This window comes from Lissotriton helveticus, chromosome 7 (genome assembly GCF_964261635.1).
Source record: "Lissotriton helveticus chromosome 7, aLisHel1.1, whole genome shotgun sequence".
Taxonomy (NCBI): domain Eukaryota; kingdom Metazoa; phylum Chordata; class Amphibia; order Caudata; family Salamandridae; genus Lissotriton; species Lissotriton helveticus.
In genome coordinates this window covers 1,594,515,862-1,594,532,159 of record NC_136068.1, presented here as the reverse complement: position 1 = coordinate 1,594,532,159, position 16,298 = coordinate 1,594,515,862, and the positions used below count along the sequence as shown (strand labels likewise).

At 46.3% G+C, this 16,298-nt stretch overlaps 1 protein-coding gene across 1 annotated transcript in view; it reads left to right on the top strand.

Moving 5' to 3' along the window:
* The window catches only part of LOC144770558 (uncharacterized), a 129,459-nt gene that overhangs the window by 26,976 nt on the left and 86,185 nt on the right, over positions 1 to 16,298 (top strand). The window lies entirely within an intron of this gene.

Sequence of the window (16,298 nt, the reverse complement as noted above, 5' to 3'; positions counted from 1 at the left end):
GAAAATGGATCTTCTTTTACTTCTAATGACATTTATACCTACCTATTATAACTTTGTGCACAGGATTGTTGTTTTACTTACCGAGTGAGCCATCGCCACTCTATGCGGAGGTTTTGAGGTCTCCTCTAACCTTGTAGCACCGTTGCACGATTTTTTCTTCTGATCTTATACTTACCGCTACCAGCCCAGGCGCTATCCTTCCTGTACACGAAAAAACCCATCACAGAACCCTCAACTCTGCAGCCAAGCCTGAAAGTTCTGAGAATTCTCCAGAACACCTGATATCTTCCATACTAGAAGGTTGAGAGAACTAGACGCCACCATCGGGTGCTCTCCCCCTTCCACATTTGTCAAAATTCCTTTGCAAGCCAACACCATTAATGGGTCACCATTGCCAACTCCATCACAGATGGAAACCATGGTTGAGCCTTCTAAAATAGAGTAATTAAAACAACCTGACACATCTGCCTCCTCACCTGAACTAAAACCCTCTAGATCATAGAAAACGGGGGAAACACATAGCCCTTCATCCTCTTCCAGTTCTGCAAGAACACATCCACTGCCATTGCCCCTAGATCGGGCCTCCAGCTCACATAGTTTGGTGACTGAAAGGCTAGCCTTGATGCAAAGAGATCCACTTCCAAAGGACCTACCTTTGCTAATATTCTCTGAAAAACATCCTCTTTCAACTTCCAATTGCTGTAATCTGTCATGCATCAAGAATTCCAACCTGCCAACACATTCTGCACCTCCGGCAAATACTCTGCCTTCAGTCCTATTTTGTGCCCTAATCAAAAATCACACATTTCCTCTGCCAAATCCGCTAGTTCCTTGGACCTTGTTCCTCCCAAACTCTTTATGTATGCCACAGCCGTCATGTTGTCCATTCTCAACAATACAAACTTCCCTTTCAAACCTGTCCGGGAACTCTTCCATGCAAACAATCCTGCCTTTATATGTTTCTCCTTCTCCAGCGGAGTCCAAAGTCCCCCACTTTCCTGTCCTAGACTAATAGCACACCAACCTGAGTTGCTAGAATCCGTGTCCAGTGCAAAATCTGGTGTTATTCCAAAAATTGCTCGACCATTCCAAGCCTCAAGATTCTCCCTCCACCAAATAAGTTCTTTTTTTGCTTCCAGAGATACTGACACCACATCTCCATACCACAAACCCTTCACCAGGCCTGAAATCTTTAAAAGTTGCAAGGCCCTGTCATGTAAAGGCCCTGGAAAAACCGCCTAAATTGATGATGTCAGCAACCCAATCACTCTTGCTAGCTCTTTCAACTTTACCCTCTCCTTTATTACAGATTTTACCTCCTGTTTTATCTTCCTCACCTTCTTCTCTGGAAGACGTAACTGACTCAACTCTGTGTCTACCACAAATCCCCAAAATTCCAAGCTCTGCACTAGAACCAAAACAGATTTCTCTTGATTCACTAGAAATCCCAAACCTTCTAACAGGCTTCTCACTTTTTCCAAATGTTCCTTTAACTCTCCAACATCCTGATTCATTATCAAAATGTCGTTGAGATAAATGATCATTCTCACTCCTCTTTCTCTGAGAAACACAACCACTGGTCTCTTCACCTTTGTAAAACATCAAGGAGCTGACGTAAGCCCAAACGGTAAACTCTGAAACAACTGACCTTTCCATTGGAACTGCAGAAACGTCAGACTCTGCTTTGCTACTGGAATTGTGAAATAAGCATCTTTGAGATTCATTTTCACCAACCAATCTCGATCCTGGAGTATATCTCTTAAAAGATTAATTCCTTCCATCTTGAAATGTTGATATGCCACAAATCGATTCAAACTTCTTAAATTTATTACCGGCCTCCAATCCTTGTCCTTATTTTCCACCAAAAATAAAGTGTTACAAACCCTTTTTACTTTTCCTCTACTCTCACAATCACTTTCTTCTCTAACATGTGCAAAACGTCTTTCTGTACTATTTGCATCAAATCCCCTTGAAATACCAATTTGTGTGGTTCTTTTACCTGCACTGACTCAGTTACAGAGTCTATCAGATCCCCCTCTATGGTTCTTAGAACCCAAACATCCTGTGTCAATCTTCTCCAGTTTTCTTTGGAAAACCTTAACCGGCCTTCTGTGCTTTTGGGATAGAAAAAGAAATAATGTTCATACTCACCTTGGTTCTGTCCTTGTCCGGTACTCTGACCCCTTCCTCTGACCGAACGCCCTCAACCTCTCCCGCTTTGAGGAAAGAATTAAAAACCGGGTCCTTGTCCTGCGATATTGTGTCCATTACCTTAGTTCTGATATTGAGCTCTAAAACTCGCACAGCCAGTAGGGTTACCTCTCCTACCACCCCTCCCTTAGAAAGTACTAGAAGATTGTGCTTTATCCAGATTCCTGATGGTGCACACATGATTAGCCAAAGACTTCACCATACCTTGACCAAGTATTAATGTGCATAAGCACAGTTTTTCTTCTCTCTGACAAAAGACTCGCATTCATGTTTCCTAAAAAAACAAATGACCCTCTGACACAACCCATGTAACAGTGTCAAATATAGATCCAAACTGTTAGCATATGCTTCCTCTACAGCTTCAAAAATCTTTGCCAATGGGGCCACAGTATCAAGAACCTTACCTTGACATTGTTTCAAGGATTCTTTCAATCCTTTTCTTGGATCCTTACCCATCCTAAAAGGATAAGTAATGAGTTCTGGATCTAAATTAGGTGTCAAAGACACTTTCTCTTCAATTATAGGCTAGGTGCATTCCACTCGCATCACATTTCTCTCATCCCTCTCCAAGGGATTTCTTATCTTTGCCTTTATGTAATTTGAGACATGGTCCAAAGGCCACCAATCCTTTCCTTTTGGATGTCTAGTTTCCTTTGGATTAAATATTTTGTTCTCCAAAAGGATCAACCTCCGTATCCCTACTCTTTCCTCTAGCTCTTATATCTCATTCCTCATCTAATCTGTCCTTATATTCCAAAACGAAAATGTATTCTCAATGCTCAATTACCTTGGAAACGGCCCCACAGAGCTTCCTAGTATGGGTGGTGCAGGCTACATCTGTGGGGCCTACTGCTACTGCTCGGATATGATTGGAGGGGACGAGGAATCTTGAAAAAGTGGGAATAATGTGTAAGCCTCTCACATGGGTGGCAACAGATATCATGCGGTGTGGGTTGGGAACACAAAGTTTATTTTGATTAAAAATAAAACAGGTGGGAGAGGCGAAGGGAGGCTCTGACCGCCTCTTTTTATAAAACCATTTAAACACAATAGAGGCTGCAATAAACCTTGCTGTATCTGGAGTTATGGAGAGAGCAAATCTGTAAAATGTATTCAAAAACTGTAAAAAGTTTATGTGTTTAAAGTCCTTCAAGTTCATAAACCACAAGGAAGGCGATACTTGTGTTTGCACTGGCAGAGGGCGGCTTTGTGTGCCAGTTCAAGGATGTGGGAAAGGGATGCTGGCCAATGTTCCACAGACGTGAAAAGAGAGAGAGGTCATGGCAGTAGACAACAACAACAAAACACAAGCGCTGACAGGCTCATGGGAATCATTTAGGGGGTAGCAGGGAGTCACTGCAGCTACTGCCACAGCTTCCCTTTAGCTAGCAAGCGAACTGCCCTTGCCATCCCTGGTCACAGAGGACCACCCAGTAGCAACAGGAAGGCATTGACATGAGTAATGGTCAAAGGGTGCATAATGTTGCTTCTGAAACCTCTGGAATTTTGGTGATGACGTCCTTGCCCAAGTGAATAGCTCTGGCTATTCCATAGTGAAAAGATTTTTCTGTATTTGTAGTGCACACGCAGGAAACAATTATGAGGCATGGGTTGGACTGGCCAATAGGGCAATTAGAAAGCACCTGAAGGGCTGGTCTGATAGGCTGTTTTTTGACTGGATGTGGGCATGTTTTATGGTTTGCTGGGCCGGTTTTTAATGTTGATTTGTCTAATATTGCAATAAACATTGCTTGCTGCATTAAAAAATGTGTACAGACTCCCATACATTGCAAGACACCTATACAACTTGTCTTTACAAACAGCAAGCCTCTTGCTCCCAGTGGTCAATAGAAACAGTGCCATATTTATAACTGAGAAATGCAGCCACTTGTGTTTTAAATGGGAGAAATTTAAAGGAAACACAATTATTTCTATGAAACATTAAGTCTTATTGTTTTTTCCACTTTCCCTTAAGTCAATTAAGTCTTAATGTTTTATGTTGCATTTTTCTTCACTTTAAATCCCTCCCATGTAAACAAATGGATGTGTTTTGTTCTGTTATGAATTTGGCACTGTGTCTACAAGCCACTGGAAGCAAGATGCCTGCTGTTTGTAAATATGACACTTGGAAATGGGAGAACATTTAAATAATGAGTTTTATGGAATCCATATAAACATAAAGTTAACTTTTCAGTTAAATTTTCTACCATTTCAAAGTGTCACCTTTTCACACATTAGACATCTTGCTCCCAGAGGCTGGTAGACACGGTGTCATATTTATAACTGAAAAATACAGCCAGTATTTTAGTGGGGGAAATTGAAAATGCAGAAAAATGTTCCATAGTAGAACATTTTTCTGCACTTTAAATTTCACCCATTAAAAAAAATGGTTGTATATATGTGTTAAACATATAGGAGAGCTGCATATGGTGAAAGGTATTGTCTGTACCACAAGTACCTATGACACAGGTTCTTAGTCACCCATACACATATATTCCATTCACAAGCAAACATGTTCATACATCCCCAAAGACCACAGTCTCACTGGGACACATGGCATCCCGGTCATAGCGCCCCTAGCCTAAATATTTTGTTCAAACCATAGTATTTGTCTCCATGGACATTAGGCTGTCAATGAAGATGGGCTTATGGATGTCTGATAACACTGCACAGTTTGCTTAGCCTCCAATAGCTTACAATGGTTTTCACCGATCAGAAGTGTTCTTATTACAGAAAAGGCTGGAGACACCTATTCCAGACTCCCAGTCCAGGAGAAGCAAAGCCTTTCAACTCTTCGTTGGGGGTAGTAAGCACTATATGAATACTATTACAATATATCACAATACATTTTGAAACCCAGACAAGAAGGAAGGGGGGGGAAAGCCCACCCATGTTTCAAGCTCTAACCTTTCAGCGAGTGACAGCTTTCATTTCTTTATGTGGTTATTGTAGTAATGTGGTTCGGTGGCCAGAATGGTTATGGGGCAGATGATCTAAGGTGGAAGGAAAATGCTTTTTAAAGGAATATAACACAGTTATACCAGGGAATGCAGGAGATATACAGAGTCAGTTTAAGGCTCCAATAATTAAGTTATAAATGATCTCTGGCTATGCTGGGTATGTTGCGGCTTCTCACAATGGTGAGGAGGAAGACCCACGCGTGTAGAGTACAGTGAGACGATCAGCATTTATTGCCAGCACTCACCGATAATGAAGCTGTTGAAGAACTGTTTTCCTGAGCTGTGCTTGGTGTAAAAAGTCAGCCACAAGTTGTGCAATGGCTGTGGGATGAGTGGAAGCAGTCAAGCCAAGCGGTGAGTGGAGATAAAAACAAGCATTTGCAATGCAATAGTTCTCGCATTTACGCAAGTTTAAGCTATTGACATTGTAAATGACAATGCCTTTTATTTATGTTTTAAAAAAACAAAAATAATAGGCATTGGTATTTACAATGCTAATGGCATAAACTTGCGAATATGGGAGACTTTTGCAATTGCAAATGCTTGTTATTAAGAAACGTTCAGGAGGGAGGCAGTGCTTTCTGTTTTGTACGCATATTGCTGCTGTCTCCCTTTGTTAGTAATTTTGTTCAGAAACACCTGTGGGGACTTAAGGCTGTATCTTGTGACAAAGATGGATCTCTGGTTGTGCCATGTGCAATGCCAGATGACGTGTGTGTGAGGTTAGATTTTGGTGTCAAAGCTGTAAGTGAGGCCCAGACCGGAATCAGAGTCTATTGTGGTGCCCGTGGAGAAACACAGGCTGCCTTGTGGCACCTACGTGATATTTCTGGTTTTTGCGTGATACCAAAAGAAAATGCAAGGTTATGTCAAATACTGTGTGTAAAAGTTATACAAGGACGAGAGGCTCTGACAGAAAGATTTAATTAGCAACAGGCATGCGAAGTACGTCAGCTGCTGTTTGTATGATGAAATTAGAAATGGGCTTAAAGTAAAGAAGAGGTGGCTTTGTCAGACTGAAAGAACGTGCAGAGCACGAACAGGATCAGGGGAGGCAGTCTGTCCTACCAGTGGGTCTCACAGCATCGAGCAAGAACAAGGGGTGAGGCCGGGGATATCCAATAGATGAATGTGATAGGTTAAAGGCTGTGGAACAGGTGAAGAGAACATTTCATACGTCGTGGCACCTTAAACTGACCCCTCTGGGTGGCCCTACCATGAAAGTAGCTTCAACCTCCAGTGCAGGACAGGAGAATCTACAACATCCACAACTTGAACTTTCTCCACAAACTCCGCTTTTACCACACGCTTGTGCGCCCTCACTGCCCCGGTGCCTTCACTGCTTGCTCAGGTGTTCCCTTTAGGCAGAGCCCAGTGCCCCGTTGGCTGGGACGGCTGCTTGTCAGCTGCTGTCCTGCAGCCTCTGGGAAGCGGGGCTGGAGGCGTCGTTGTGGTTCATTGCGGGGAGACAGACAAAGGGAGCTGCGCAGAGGCATGTGTAGCGTGGAGAAGCCCAGCGCTGCCTGCACAGCCCTCTGAGGAGTCTGAGAGGTGAAGGAGAGACACCTTAGCTACTGGACGGGAGCTGACCTGGCCCGGGTAGTACCAAGGGAAGACACATGCCAGTGCTCCCGACTCACTGGGGCTTGAGGACATCCCGAGCTGAGACGTCACAGAGGAGATTTCTTGCGCACCCACATCGGCTGTCCGTGCGCGCACATGGTTTGTCTCCCTTCGCTACCAAAAGCCACAACAATAAACTCGCCAAGACGAAGCAACGCATGTGCTGCGTTTGCTAGGCGACACTTAAAAAAGAGAGAAAGGAGACAGTTGGGGAGTGCGCGCATGCGTGTTATTAAACGCGGACATTGTGACTATTTTAAAATCACGCTTAGTGTCGGGAGCGGTTAGCTGCGGCTGACAGAGCTTCAGCAAATGATTCTTTGTCATGGAGGCACAAGATAAAGGATTTCATGATACGGGGCAGTTCCAGAGGATGACTGGAACCATTTCTAAAACAAAAGAAGGCTGAAATAACGTGATATTTCAGTCACATCTCAGTGGGCATTTTGAAACCAGGCATATTTTGGGACAGCTCAGTGGAAATTATAGGACACCATCTTGAAGTCAGGCAAAAACATATTTTTATCTAGGAAGACTCAGAAAATCCAAGTTTAGCAATAATTCACAAAACATTAAAACAGAAAATGAAAAGTAATGCATGTGAGGAGACAGGTAGTGAAGTAAAAATAAATATGGATACTGAAACATGTAATGAGGAAGAAAGTTTAGGAGGCGTTTCAAGTATAATTTTACGAAGGCCACTACCATTTGACATATCAGATCAACAAAATATTGCACAAAGATGGGAGAAAGGGAGAAGAAGGTTTGAACATTTCATAAAAGCGACATGTAAAAAATACTCTGATGAACATGCAAAGGACTTGTTACTCAATCTTGTGGGAGATGATGTGAAAGAATTGAGAATTACATTTCCTCAACGAGAAAGAAATATGTACAAAGGGCTCATTAAATGGCTGAATGAAAAATGCGATCCTCAAAGAAATCTGGATTTTGAAAGGTATAATTTCAATATAGCATTCAAAAAGAAAAATGAAACAATGGATATAACAAGGTTAAAGAAATTAGTAAATTTTTGAATTTGAGAAATTTAACAATGAAAAAGCAATAAGATTGAGAATAATACAACAATGTAATCCAGTGAAGTTCAGGAAAAAGCTTCTGGAAAAACATATGATTTGCAGGAAATTCTATGCATGCCTAGAACAGACACGCAAGCACAGAATCATGCAACAAAAATAGAAGAAAGTTGAATGAAAACTATTGAAAAAGTGAGGCAAATGTCTAAGAAAGACAACAGTAAGGAAAAAATGGAACCACAAAATTGAGAAAGAAGACTATGGGCCTTATTACGATGGCAGTTGGACCACACACCGACAGGCCGTCGGTGGCGGTCCACCTTCTGACAGCCCTTCTGTTGGACCGCCAGATTACAATGCCGATGGTCAGACCCACAACAGTCGGGGGTAAGACCACCTCCTTTGCCAGTATCAGTGGTCCTGATGGGCAGTGGTCAGACTCGTACCCCTGATTGGCGGCGTTAAGATATCCCTATCCAACAGCCTTGTCATCTTGGGAAGACTACCACAAAAAAACTGTCGGAAATGGATATAGGGGCCCCCAAACTGGCCCCGTCTGTCGTGGGCCGTTGTAAAGTGGCTCTGGGGGTACATGCAATGCCTCCTCTCAGCTCATGCAGTGTGTGCATGCACAACATGGTGCATGGCGCACTGTCCATGGATATGCAGGAAGTGCTCCTTATCATTGCTGCTTGTGCTGTAGCCCCTTTCCTTGGCCGCAGCACAAGCAGCCTTGATAAGGACCTCTTTTCGACTGCCAGCATGGCGGTCGCATCGTAATGCGGTGTTCGGACCGCTAACTGTTTGCAGGGCCGTCTGTAATCGCCCCCTTGATGTTTGGTCACTCTAGACTAACTCGTCTACCACATCTGCCAGCAGATCCGCCAAAGGATCATGAAGAAATAGGACAAAGAGATAAAGAAGCGAAAAAGAAAATGCATTACAATGCAGAGAATCAGTAGTGGCTGCTACCGGACTCAGGTGGTGGGGCGAAGGTGGGAGCAGGGGGGTGGATGGAGGGGGATAAAAAACCATTCAGTAAAACACTTATCTGTGGCGGCCAGCCGGCCAGCCGCCTCCTCCCCTCTGTCCTCTTCTTCCTGCTCTGGTCCTGCAGCAGATTACAGGAAGCACCCGGCTCCCAATAGCCAATCGCAATGCAGCATTGTGATTGGTCTGAGAATCATGGATTGACGCTCAGCAAGGGAAGGAGGGCCTGGGCATATTCTCCATGCAGGCTGTAATGCAGCCTGCATGGAGAATATGGGAAGTACGCATGACTGTTCTGTGCAGCCCGAGAAGGCTTACCAATCTGTCATGTGCACTTAGGAGTGGGCAAACCAGTCCTCCCCGGCTCCTCTGTCCTCGGAGCAGCACGCACCGCCCCGTCCAGAAAGCTGCCGCAGCAGAAGGAAGTATAAAATGATAATAACGCGAGCTATTATCATTTAATGTTTCCTGCTGTGGAGCAGTGGGTGACACTCCTCCGCCTTAGCGGAGGAGCCACCGTTGAAGAGAATAGAAGAAGTGTTCAAGGTAAAGAGTATCAAATAGGGGATTTGTTATTAGTAAGACAGCAGCAAATAATAAAGGCGCAACGCAGATTTCATCCTTTGCCTATAGAAGTAACAAAAGTTCAAAGAACAGTGCTTATAGCAAAAGATGACAGAGGAATGATAACAAGAAATAAAACCCTTTTCAGAAAACCTAAAGCAAGAAATATGCAATAAACATGCAATTGGATAATCAACAGGATGAACAGTTGCATTAAAAATATGAGAGAATCTCAATCTTTTTCTCTTCTCTTCTCTTCTCTTCTCTTCCCTTCTCTTCTCTTCTCTTCTCTTCACTTCTCTTCTTTTCTCTTCTCTTCTCTTCTCGTCTCTTCTCTTCTCCTCTCTTCTCTTATTGTGCTAAAAAAGAAGGAATGGGGAGAATTTTAGTAATGTGATTCGGTGGCACTGTGATCTCATGTAGAATGGTGAAGGGAGAGATGTTCTAGGGTGGAAGGGAAACGCTGTTTAAAGGAATATAAAGCAGTTGTACCAGGAAATGCAGGAAATATATAGCGTCAGTTTATGGCTTCAATTAATAAATTATACATTTTCTCTGGCTATGCTAGTTTTGTTGCAGGCTGGTACAGTTATGATTCCAGAAGTCTGCTCTTCCCGATTATCATATTCATTCCATTTATACTGTAGTTAAAGGAGCTCAACTATCTTTTTAGGTGCGTGGCTGACCAAACAGATGACAAAAGCCAGGAAGGGATAATGCAGGTGAAACATTCACCATAAGAATGCAGGCTCTAGACCATGCTTAGGGGTATTGATTACACTGGCATTTAGTTGAAATGAAGCTACACGTTTGGGAAGATTATCTGGTCAGACAACCATAGATCAGATCATTTAAATCAGACTAGTGCTGCTGCAGGGCTCGTCAGTTTGAGTAAATAGATATTTGGCACCTGTCACCAGTAAAGTGGTGAAAGCTAACTTGCCTGTCCTGAACCGGTTCACATTGCATGATTGTGGCTCATACCTTGTTAACAAAACTGTATGATGCAAATACATTTTTTAAAGACATATTTTCGAAAGATCCAAGTCAGTAATAAATGTCTACAGTGCTTCCAGTTTAACACCTGGGTTATCGCAGACATACAGAGATACATAAATATTAAATAATCACATAGAGTGTTATCTCTATATTGTTCTGACCTTCCACAGCCTTTCTGTTTTGTGTTTCCTGGGCACCTCTATAAATAAACCGCTAGCACTTTAAGATTTAAAAAGCTCGGAGAAGCCAGACCCTGTGCGAAGAAATTAATGTGACTGTGATTAGGTACATTAGGCATCCTGCTCCCAGTGGCTGGTAGAAAGAGTGTCATATTTATAACTGAAAAATACAGTCATTTTTCGAAGTTGGAGAAATTTAAAGTGCAGATAAATGTTCTGTATTATGGACATTTTTTTGCAGAACATTTTCTGCACTTTAAATTTCTCCCATCAATAAAATGGTTGTATGTTTGTGTTAAACATGTAACAGTGCCACATATTGTGAAAGGTATGTCCTGGGCCACAAGTACATATGACAAACTCTCATTCACCCATACACATATATTTATTTATTGTTTATTTATTTATAGAGCGCACTGTTACCTGAACGGTGTCCTGGCACACATGTGCATACATCGCCACAGACTACGCTCTCACTGACACACATGGCAGCCCTGCTAGAGTGTTCCTAGTCAAAGGGGGAGATTACCAAATCTCCACGCAACGCAGTGGTCCGTGGGGCTGGATCGGCTGCAGAGGGCGGTGGGCCACCAGGTATAGTCCCATGCAGAGGGGGAGGGTCCAAGGATGAGGACTTCTGTCTTCTCTGAGTTAAGCTTCAGTCAGCTGCTGCTCATTCAGGATGTGACGTCCTTCATTCCTTCCTGGAAGCTGAGCCTGGTGGTAAGGGGGTTCTTGTTGAGGGAAAGGATGAGCTGGGTGTCTTTAGCGTAGGACACTATGCTGAGTCCGTGCTGTTGAACGATGGCGGCAAGGGGGCCATGTAGATGTTGAAGAGCGTGGGACTTAGCGATGATCTTTGGGGTACTCCGCAGTTGATCTCTGTGGGCTCGGAGAGGAAGGGCGGGAGTCTGATTGTTTGGGTTCTGCCGGTGAGGAATGAGTGGAGCCAGTCGAGGGCGGTTCCCTGTATGCCGGAGTCGTGGAGTCTGGCAGTGAGAATGCGGTGGGAGACGGGGTCGAAGGCTGTAGAGAGGTCAAGTAGGATCAGGGCCACAGTGTGACCCAGTAGGGTGTGGATGTCGTCTTTGGCAGCTAGCAGGGCTGTCTCTGTGCTGTGGTTGCTGCAGAATCCGGATTGGGAGGGGTCGAGGATGGAGTTCTCCTCAATGAATTTTGTTAGTTGGACGTTGCTGATCTTTTCGATGACTTTGGCCTAGAAAGGTAGGAGAGAGATGGGTAGGTAGTTCTTGAAGTCCGTTGGATCTGCTGAGATCTTCTTAAGGAGGGGCTTGACTTCCGCGCGTTTCCAGTCATCGGGGAATGTGCCGGCTTTGAAGGTGGTGTTAATGGTGAGTCGTAGCTCAGGGGCAATGGTGGCGATGGCTCTGTGGAAGATGTGTGGGGGGTAGGGCTCCATGGGGGCTCCTGAGTAAATGCCTTTCATAGCCAATGCAGTCTCTTCGGTGGTGGCCGGGGTCCAGGAGGAGATGGTGGGCTGGTTGTCGTTGCTAGGGGGAGAAATGGATTCGATGTTCGGCGTCAGTTCGTTGAAGTTGTCGTAGAGGGATCTTATTTTCAGGTGTAAGTAGGTGCAGAGTTTGTTGCACAGGTCTAGGGAGGGTGTGATTCCCATGTCATCGCTGGGGGCTTGGTGAACTCCTGAATGATGTTGAAGAGTTCCTTGGCGTTGCTGACGGTGGCTTGGATCTTGTTTCGGATGAAGGTCCTTTTGGTGGATCTGATGAGTAGGTGGTATTGCGTCACTGCGTTCTTGTATGTGGTGTGGTCTTCCGGAGTTTTGCTGTTTCTCCAATTCTTCTTGAGGCATCTGCAGGTACGTCTGGATTCTTGGAGATTTGTGGTGAACCAGGTGTACTTCCTGGGATGCTCTCTGTCGGGGTTGCAGAGGAGGGCAAAATTGTCTGCGCAGCTGGTGATCCATCTGTGAAGTCCGTTGGCTGCCGAGTTGGCGTTTGTCAAGGTGGGGGGGCATGCAGTTGAGGGTAGAGTTGAGGTGCTCTTCTGTGACCTTACTCTAGTTTCTTTGGGGAGGGCATGGAGAAGTATTGGGGGCAGTAGGTTTGTCGACGTGGAAGTGTACGCAGTGGTGGTCCGTCCAGGGGGGGTGCGTGGAGTGGCTGAAGTGGATGTTCAGTCAAGGGTGTATCCTGCCTTGTGAGTAGGGGTGGTGATGAGTTGTTTCAGTCCAAGGTTGGCAAGGTTGTCCAGAACGGTGGCGGAGTTGGGGTCACTGAGGTCTTCAAGGTGGAAGTTGAGGTCTCCAATGAGTATGTAGTTCAAGGAGGCAATGGCGTGGGGCGATGCAAAAGGGATTGCCTTTCATCCTTTGTGAAAATATGAATACCCAAAGGGAACAAATATACATATATGCAATGAATTTGCAACCATGCAATAAATATTTCAAAGTGAAAAATATAGAATATAAAATATATAGAGAGCTAGGATGTACACATTTCGCTATTATATATGAGTATACACCAATTGCTATGCTAAGAATTGCACTTATTTGTTCTACAATGTGGCAGGTCGTGCCTATCTGATCCTAAAGATAGTGCATATCCAACATTTACCTCAACATCCTAGGAGCTTTGTTAACTCTGAAATATTATGATAGTTCTGCTTTTTTGCTGCTTTAATAGCTTGACTACAAATTAATCCAGATCATCCAAAAACTACAGCCCCTGAGGGCAGTGTCATATTGAGTAGCCGCCATCACGGGCTTCTTAAGTGGTAAAGTGCAACAAAAGTGCTATATGCCCATATAACAGGCACCAAAAAGAGCTAAAGACACCTAAAGTGTGTAAGTGCGAAGAATAGTAGCCAAATTAATATCATTATTGCAAGATGTTAATATCACTACAACAACCCCATCTTTTATGACTGATATTGTATACAAGAGGGACCTGTGGATCACCAAAAAACAAAAAAATTACTGGAAAATTCCAAAACTCGAAAAAGAAGAAAAATCATTGAGCCAAGGCCAGGAATCAAATTTGGGCATTTGCAATGCAGAGGCTAGAGGCAAGTATGCAAGTCATCACTTGAATTAAGCCCGTTGGGAGTCTTAGTATCAAGGTTGAGAATATACCTTGTTTCTAATTGTCTTAAGGCAGCTTTGCAGTTACCTCCTCGCTTTGAACTTGGAATGGTATCCAGAAAATAATATTTAAGATGACTTATATTATTATGATGGATTTCTTTGAAGTGGCGAGCTACTGGATATGCAAGATCGGAATTAGTTATAGGCCGTATGCGTTGGAGTATCGGTTTGTGGACTTGTAGCTTCGTGGTGCCCACTTTCCATAGCCCACATTAACACTCCAACACATAGACTACATATTCTGTATTGCAGGTGAGGAACTTGTAGATCTTATTAGGTCTATCATGAAATGGGGTCATAAAGGTTGAAGAATGAACGCCAAATTGGCAGGCCCGGCATGTGTTACATTTAAAAAATCCCTTTCTTGCTGTGAGCCATGTGCCCCCCTCGGATATTTCTGGGCTGCTCTTCACCAGGGAATTACTCGTAGATGTACCTCTTCTAAATGTTATAATAGGGGATTTAGGTAGAAGAGGGCCAATGCCGGGATCACTGTTAGACGGGGACCGGGAGGGTCGGCCGAGCACAGTGATCGCACAGACAGGTAACTTCCCCCCCACAGATGGACACCACACAAAGCTTAGGGTAACACCTTTTATAGGCACTTCGGGTAGTAGAGTGGTACGATACAGGGCGATCAGGACACGATGATCCTCTCAATTCTAGTCTCTAGTAAGGGAAGGGGGTAGCGGGACAGTCTTGGTTCCCACGGGTACGGGTGTGTAACGGTGATAGCTCACAATCCTCGAGCTCGGTGTTCGGAGGGGTCAGACCGCGGCAGCGCCGGCAGGTCCCGAAGAGGTCGTAGGTGGCAGGGGCCGCGGCAGCGCCAGCAGGTCCCAACGAGGATGAAGGTTACAACGGGCCGCGGCAGCGCCAGCAGGTCCGACGAGAATGCAGGTTGCAACGGGCCGCGGCAGCGCCAGCAGGTCCCACGAGGATGAAGGTTACAACGGGCCGCGGCAGCGCCAGCAGGTCCCACGAGAATGCAGGTTGCAGAGGGCCGCGGCAGCGCCAGCAGGTCCCACGAGGATGAAGGTTGCAGAGGGCCGCGGCAGCGCCAGCAGGTCCCACGAGGATGAAGGTTGCAGAGGGCCGCGGCAGCGCCAGCAGGCAGGACAATAGTTCCCAAGGCAGGGCTGTGGCAGCGCCAACAGTCCGTCAAGGATGAGTTCGTCGCGGTGTCTCTCGACTCCAGGATACAACTGCCTTCCTGTCCTGGGGCTGCCTCAGTTATAGCCCTTTGATGTCCGGACCCTCGCTCTTGGAGGTCGGGAGGTCTGGGATGAGGGAGTCCAGACACCCAGCAGGGGGGTGGAGCCAGCGCCCGAGGAGGCTGGGGGTGCTCGGCACCTGGCGGGGGAGAGCCATCGACACTTCGTACTCCCATTGACCTGCCAAGTGGGCCGTTCACCTCCTGGGTGGAGGGTGGTGCCGGGATGTCGGGGCCTGGCCAGGCCCAGGGCTGGGGTCGGGCTGAGGCCGCACGGCCGCGTGGTGCGGTATCCAAGATGGCGGCTGGGCCGGGCAATGGTGCTGACGGTGGCCCGGGCCCTGTCCTGCGGGGAGGGAGCGAGCCCTTCATGTGGCCTGTCCAACATGCGTCCCCCCCAGCTGAAGGCGGGGAGAGTCACCCATCTTCTTGGGGACTTTCCTCGTCGAGGCGGAAAAAGCGGGACAGGCCATCCGCGTTGGCGTGGTCTTGGCCGGGTCGATGTTCCACAGTGAAGTCCATCCCCTGCAGGGAGATGGACCAACGTAGTAGTTTCGGGTTTTCCCCCCGCATCTGCATGAGCCATTGCAGGGGCCGATGATCGGTCTGGACCCGGAAGTGGGTGCCGAAGAGATAAGGCCGGAGCTTTTTGAGGGCCCACACCACGGCGAAGGCCTCCCTCTCGATGGCGCTCCAGCGTCGTTCTCGGGCCAGGAGCCGTCTGCTGATGAAAGCCACTGGCTGGTCAAGTCCTTCGGGGTTCAGCTGGGAAAGGACTGCCCCAACGCCATGGTCGGAGGCATCTGTTTGGACGATAAATTCCCGGCTGTAGTCGGGGGCCTGGAGCACCGGGGCGGAGCACATGGCGGCCTTCAGCTTCTCGAAGGCCGCTTGACAGTCTGGGGTCCAGTTGACCGTCTTTGGTTGGTTTTTGGAGGTGAGTTCCGTGAGGGGCCCTACGATGCTGCCATAGTCCCTCACGAACCGTCGGTAGTAGCCTGTGAGTCCCAAGAAGGCGTGGACCTCGGTCTGGGTGATGGGGGGCTGCCACGACTGGATGGCAGCGATCTTGAGTTGCAGAGGGGCCACCAGACCGCTTCCCACCTGGTGCCCGAGATAGGTCACGGACCCCTGGCCAATTTGGCATTTGCTGGCCTTGATCGTGAGGCCAGCTCGTTGGAGGGCCTGTAGCACCTCTCGGAGGTGGTGGAGGTGGTCGGACCAGTGGTGGCTGTACACAGCGATATCGTCCAGGTAGGCGGCGCTGAATCCTTCGAGTCCTGCCAGGACCTGGTTTACTAGCCGCTGAAATGTTGCTGGCGCATTCTTCATGCCGAAGGGCATGACCTTGAAGTGATAGTGGCCATCAGGGGTAGAGAATGCCGATCGTTCTTGGGC